The following is a 7,942-nucleotide window of genomic DNA, read 5'->3' as shown; positions in this document are numbered from 1 at the left end:
AAGATAGATTTTGAGGAGCGATTGAGAAAATTGTGGGAAAAGCAGTGGCCTAGAAAAGTTTTCGGATACCTGTACATAATGAATGTTGACACGCAATGAAAAAAGCGAACTATAAAATTCACAAGCAAATATTTGGACAACAGTAGGGGTTCAAATCAGCAATTATCGGTTAAGAAAAAGGTTAAAGAAACAGAGAGAGCTCTGTGGAAAACAGGGACGCTGACGAAATCGGCACTGGGAAAATACAGGATCTTCAAGCAGGCATTGCCAAAGAAAAATATCTACGATAATTATAGGGGACGCTCATTGTTTTTTGAGGCCAGGACGGGAGTTTTGCGAACTATGACATACAGTCAAGTACCACAAGAAAGACAGGTTGTGCACTGCGTGCGGAGTGGAGGAAATGACTGAACATTTGATACTTTTCTGTAAAGGCCTTCCCCTACAGTGGAAAGCAGCGGGGCTGATTTATACAAGGAATTGGTGTTTAAGGACCGTGAAGGGAAAGCAGATTTTAAGCGGGTAGAAGTAACCAAGCGAAGGTTATCTGATTGGTGACTAAAATCAAGACAAGAGTAAAATTTCATAAGTAATGGCTAGGTGGCTTGAGCCACCGTCCGATTCAAGGGTTCACCCTCATCCACCCATCGATCCATCCATCCGTCCATCAATCCGTCCGTCCGTCTGTACATACATACATACATACATACATCAATACATACATACATACATACATACATACATACATACATACATACATACATACATACATACATACATACATACATACATACATACATACATACATCAATACATACATACATACATACATACATACATACATACATACATACATACATACATACATACATACACACACACACACATACATACATACATACATGCATACATGCATGCTTGCATACATACATACATACATGCATGCATGCATGCATGCATACATACATACATACATACATACATACATACATACATACATACATACATACATACATACATACATACATACATACATACATACACACATACATGCATGCATGCATGCATGCATGCATACATACATACACACATACATACATACATACATACATACATGCATGCATACATACATACATACATACATACATACATACATACATACATACATACATACATACATACATACATACATACATACATACATACATACATACATACATACACACATACATACATACATACATACATACATACATACATACATACATACATACATACATACATACATACATACATACATACATACATACATACATACATACATACATACATACATACATACATACATACATACATACATACATACATACATACATACATACATACATACATACATACATACATACATACATACATACATACATACATACATACATACATACATACATACATTCATCTATCCATGCATCTGTCCCTCCGTCCGTACATCCCGCCTCGCCTCATATCACCTCTTTTCACCTCTCATCTTTTTCTCAACTCTAACTCATATCTTTCTCGCACTCATATCTCATATCATCCCATCCCAAGGGATGGATTCCAACCAAAATGACCACTCACTCACCACAGCGCGGCCGCATACCACGACCACTCTTTCTTCAAGCGTGTTCCAAGCCAAAACATCTGTTACCTCATAGTTAATAAGTGCACATCAAAAGCACTGCTCACCAACAAGCAGTGAGCCATCGGATCAATTCTCTTTCGCTCTGAAGAAAAATGCCACGAAGTAGCTGTTATGAACGGACGGTCGAATATAGCCGGAAGAGCTCGCCCACTGCCACCTTAGTACACTGTCGTACAGTACACGACTTGACGCTAACACGCATTCACAAAAAGCACACCTCAGGGAAATATATGCTGCAGGAGTTTCTGGTACTGAATGAAGAATGAGAATTACACAAGGTCTCGCATAGGTGGTTGTAAAATAGCAGTCTCCAATGGGAGTGCAGTAACACAAAAAAAATGGCAAATAATAGAATAGCTGCCTCCGTAGGCGTCAGTTCACACTGCAGTGTCACGCTATTGCTGTGACTGCAGAAAACATTACAGAAGAACAACATTGTAAACATTATATGGGTACAACAGTACACTCCAGAAATGGCGTTCAACTCTTCATAGGGACAATAAATAATGTACTGATAGCTCGGCCGGAAGGAGAGAGCTGATGCACGGGCCGCACAAGCCTTTAATGACAAAATAAAACAAATAAGCATGCCTCTTAAATATTGTGTTTATTTCGTATAATCTAAATTGAGAGAATTATGCAAGGCTTCATGAGACAACCAAGTCAAGAAAATAAAAAAAAATTTTCGCAGATGTACAAGAAATAGATTCCTTTCCAATCCAGCTTGCTCGTAGGAGATAATGCATTTGTCGAAATATCCTGTGTTTTTAGTAACTTGTTTACGTGCCACAAAACTCGCCATAACGTTAAACGAATGTAGGGTGCAAATGGGACTGCCCCCTCTAAGAGTTTTCTATAAATCTTCCCTGGCTTCCACCATTAAAACAGCTAACCCTAAGTAGTAGTAGTTTATGAGGGACTAGCAATCGTAGATTTTCTGTTATGTAGCATGTGCATTTGTTTAATTGCACTTGGTTTTGAAATGCAGGTCCCAGTTTTCATTTTCGGCTGCACAAGAAGACAATGTTGTGGCTTAAGCCAATCGTAGCAGAATGGAGGCCGTGTAGACAAGTACGCCGCATTGAAGTGACTTTGTGTCACCTTCGCATCGGACGTAAGAATCAGAGAAATGCATTCTCATTAAACTATTAAACCAATCACTGAAGCTTGTGGAGATGAGCTCACAATAAAATGCATCTCACTTCAGTGTACAAAAGTCAAGAAAATAAAAAAAAAATTTCGCAGATGTACAAGAAATAGATTCCTTTCCAATCCAGCTTGCTCGTAGGAGATAATGCATTTGTCGAAATATCCTGTGTTTTTAGTAACTTGTTTACGTGCCACAAAACTCGCCATAACGTTAAACGAATGTAGGGTGCAAATGGGACTGCCCCCTGTAAGAGTTTTCTATAAATCTTCCCTGGCTTCCACCATTAAAACAGCTAACCCTAAGAAGTAGTAGTTTATGAGGGACTAGCAATCGTAGATTTTCTGTTATGTAGCATGTGCATTTGTTTAATTGCACTTGGTTTTGAAATGCAGGTCCCAGTTTTCATTTTCGGCTGCACAAGAAGAACTCTACGATTAGGTTAAGCCATACCATGAGAAAATGGCGATCATAGAAGAAGAAGCATCCTCACCAATCGCAAGAGTGTTGGAAAAAATTTCTGCGGTGCAGTCGGAGTAAGTATTTTAATTTCGCTATTTGATTGCTCTTTATATGTGATCAGAGGTGCCTTTCAGGTGGGCGTACTATAAAAGGTAAACAAAAAAAGAACTGAACAAAAAATTGCAGCCCAGGCTATTAGGAAAAGCAATTTTAGCATACAATTTACTTTCTCCATTCCTAGAACTGGTAGGGTAAAATGCAGGTTGTTCTCTACACCACATTTGGACAAATATTTAGCATTTGTCCATCATCGACAGCTTGGCCTCTGCAGTGGCTACAACACATACATTCGCAGTAGCACTCAATGCCTAGGAGCCGCCACGGTGGCTGAGTGGTTATGGCGCTCGGCTGCCGGCCCGAAAGACGCGGGTTCGATCCCGGCCGCGGCGGTCTTATTTCGATGAAGGCGAAATTCTAGAGGCCCGTGTGCTGTGCGATGTCAGTGCACGTAAAAGAACTCCAGGTGGTCGAAATTTCCGGAGCCCTTCACTACGGCGTTCCTCATAGCCTGAGTCGCTTTGGGACGTTAAACCCCCATAAACCATAAACCACTCAATGCCTAGGCTTTGCAGTGTGAATATCCATCAAAGATGCTACTAAACATTGTGTCTAACAATACTTTACACATATTTCTACAAAATAGGCTTTGGCAGCGAAAATAGTGCTACTTTCAATATAGCATAGTCAATGATGTAGTACATCAGAATACATCTAGGATGACCTAACTAGCAGGCTTCTTACCTAATATTCAATACCTGACTTGTTAACTTTCACTGCTAGGCGTTTTAATTATTCAGAGACGTGTAGCGTTATTTAAGTAATATTCATATCAGTTTTTAGAATTTCGAAAACGCGATTACCAGCGGCGCTTTGGTCAAAAAATTTTTTGCCTGCATCGCCTCAATATACATGCACTTTCAAGGAGCTTGCAGGCAAAGCAATCTCTCCAGCGCACATAACTCGTAAATAAAGCTGAAATTTGCCGGGCCACAGCGCCGAGGGCAGCCACGATTACAATGTTCTGAAAAGTGGTATGAGCATTACTGCCGGTGGGCTACACACATCTCAATAATTAATGAACCTAACGGTAACAGTTAAAAACCTAACTATTTCATATTAGCTAGGAGCCTGCTAATTAGCATGTCTTAGCTGTATTCTGCTATACTACACCACTGACAATGTTGTGGCGAAAAAAGCACTCTTCTAAATCAAATAGCCTGTTTTTAAAAATTGTGCAAACTCTTTGGAGAACCACCCTGCATGTTACACCGTACATAGTGACAGCTTTGTCTTTTCAGTTCATGAATATAGCAGAAAGATTTTGAGCTCGACTACCTCATATTTGCTCACAAAAACAGTATCATCCCACTGTGGTGAGCATCTTCCAGCTAGGTTTTGGCGAAATAAATATTTAATATGGTGGCTGCCATTTTACGCTTGCTGTTGATGACAAAGCAGTGAAAAAGGATTGTAAAAAGAAATCTTTTACGTATCAACATGGAAACATTTCCATTTAGTTGAAAAGCAGCCCGCATCGAAGCATAATAATTTTGTGCAAGTTTCTTGTATGTTTTACCTAACTGAGCACAAAAATAATCACATAATTTTTAATTTTTAGACGCTTACTGTTACAGTAGTTATTAATGCCATCTTCCTATGTTGTGCACAAGGCAAAGAAGCCTGTAAATGTTTCCACAGCAGTGAATGCAATGCGGGCCCGAAATTAAATTCTAAACTGATCTTTATTTCGCTTCCTTGTCGTCTCCCCTGTCTCTTACTTCCACTAGACTCTGATAAGGTGTTTAACATAGGTGGCAGCGTTCGCTGCTCGCAACCATCTTTTACACGGTAGCACATAAAGCTCGTTCGGTCGAAAAGCCGTCGGCGTAGTCGGCACCGCATGCGAGAAATAATCGTGGGCTGTGTAAAATAAAATCGCATCATGCTAGCCGCTTACTGCAGAATGTTCTGGATGATGTCATGCGAGCGTTTTCTGCAGGATGAACTTACTAGTTAAGTTACAGCCTAGCACAGCGGAAATTCGAACCGGTGACTTATAATTAGAGGCTACACAAAGAAATCATATTATCGTATTTTGGGAATATAGTGACTTGATTGATTTGTGTGAGACAGGCGATGAGGAGTTAATGAAATCATTGTAATGGATGAACTAATGAAATGAAAAAAATGAAAAAAATGGGTTCAAAGGTGCCACAATGCTCAGAATGAAAAGCGAATGACTGACGATGGTAATTAAGAAAGTTTATAGTTGTGATTGAACAATATAATTTATTTAATTATGCCTACTGCTGCTTTAATAAGGCTATAACAGGAGTGAGCAGGGAGAGAAAAAAAGTCATGGAGAGAATAAAAAATGCGCAGAAATAAATAAAACATTAACAAAATGTCTCTAACTAGTGATGGCCACCAAAAGCTCCTCAATGGGTACCGAGCGGATGTTTCCAGGCAGCGAACTCCAGAGTTAAATGGCCAAGGGAAAGACGCTGTTTGAACGCTTCAGTGCGGCAAGAAAAAAAGGGGTACGGTTCAGGCTATGCAAGCTTCTAGTAAAAGGAGGTTTGCTAAAGAGATGTTTAGTGAGGGAAGGCGCTGCGAATGAACCAGTGTGCGTAAAAACTTTGGCGGTGAGATGATAGTGCTTTGAGACCTGAGACTGCATAATGGGAAGAACACGAAAAATCTCCGCCATAATTGTGAAAGATGAAGCGCTCTGATTTCTTTTGAATTGATTCTAATTTTTGAATATCGTGTTTCTTATGAGGATTCCATATAATACATCCGTAATGAAGAATGGGACGAACAAGTGTTTTATATGGCAGCAGTTTGGTATCCTTTGGTGCCTTGCGCAATGTACGATGGAGACACCCGAGAGGTTTAAAAGCTGTGTTACATATGATATCATTATGTTTCAACCATGACATGTCTTAAAAAAAATGAAGAGTAGTTTATTTAAATGTTGTTATTCTTTGTAAATCCTGGCCGTGAAAATTGTACGTGAAAGTGAAGGAAATTGGCGTACATAAAATGATATGAAAACTGTTTTTACGAGAAATTAATGACCATTTGCCATTTCTTTATACACTGAACAACCTCTACCTCTATGCTGTCAACTACAATTGGTGGTAATAAATTATATTTATTCCTTGGATAGAACGTAAGAAACTTAGTTTTTGCAATATTTAATTTTAATTAATTTCTTGGTGCCCAGGTGCTAACCAGGTTGTGTTAACACGTTTTGGCGGGCTAGTTGGTTAAGCATCTTGAATAAACAGCGCGAACAAAGATGAGCACAAAAGTGTCGTTCGCTTTCTTGTCTTTTGTGCTCGTCTTTGTTCGCGCTGTTTATTCAAGAAACCAGGTTGTGTTCAATTAGCATGACAAGACAAATCCGGACCAGAACTATCTGGAAAGAATAAGCTTGTTTCATCAACGTAAATTATGTACTTGGCACTGGGTCAATTTTAACTATGTCGTTTATATATAAAACAAAGAGAAAAGGACCTAGGATGCTCCCTTGCGGATCAGCTAGTTTAATCGGTTTGACGGTAGAAGAGTGTCCATTTATTAGAACGCATTAAGATTTGTATTGAAAGTGGGACGGTACTGAAGGTAACATGGCAAGGTAAGATCGGTATTGAAGGAACTCGCATGCTTGGACCAGTGGCACTTGCCTATTAAGCGCGGTTTTTTCATTTCAGTTTCTGCGCAGTGAGAATGCAAATGATGAATGCAGTTTCGTAGGTTAAGGTGCTGATAGCTCTTATGACAAGAACCATATTATTATGCCTTCTTTGAAATATATGAAAATTTTCACATGGATATATAGGGCGGGTTTGAACAGAACAATATGATGCAATTGCTGAGACCAACTGGGCTCACCAGTTCTAATTCGGAGCCCATTTGACTAGTCATTTGGAACACATTTCCAATTTGAACCAGTTGCAAACTCAATCACTTCAACTGTTAATTTTTGATTGGGAAACATAAGAAGCAGGTGGCTGATATTGTTTAAGAACAGCTGGAAGCGAAACACAAGGAGAAGCTCAGTTTTGTTTTGGCCAACGCATGTATTCCGTGTGACTAGCTTGATCCGTATCGGCTATCAGCGCTAGCACATGCCGTCAGTTCTACCAAACCTGCTCTGCTGCCCTTCGGCTTCGCGTTCCCATGCGCTACTGGACATTAGAAGCCTCGCAGATTAAGCGGGAGGTGGTTGTTCACTCGAGCTTTCGACAGTCGGCACTTTGAGCCGAGATCGTCTGACATTTGACGCTTCTGCTTCGAGAACAGTTGTGATCGCGAGCTTCAAGCTGCTCACTGGCTGCATGCAGACCTTCTTTTGTTTCCGGAATATATTCTCTTAGACCAACACAGTAATTTTGATGTTCCTTTATATCAACTTTGTTCTGAGCGCAAGGAAACGCTATGCGCTGCTTATCAAGCGTTTCGGCGATGGTGATCAGGATGTATGCATTAGGCTTTGCTGCATGTTTTCGGAAAACGGCTTCCGCTGAATGCAATATCAATGTCAAAATGCCTCCTGCACAAGTAGTCAGTAGACACGTGAACGT

This window comes from Amblyomma americanum, chromosome 10 (assembly GCF_052857255.1).
Source record: "Amblyomma americanum isolate KBUSLIRL-KWMA chromosome 10, ASM5285725v1, whole genome shotgun sequence".
Classification (NCBI taxonomy): domain Eukaryota; kingdom Metazoa; phylum Arthropoda; class Arachnida; order Ixodida; family Ixodidae; genus Amblyomma; species Amblyomma americanum.
Note: the sequence above shows the minus strand (reverse complement) of the source record.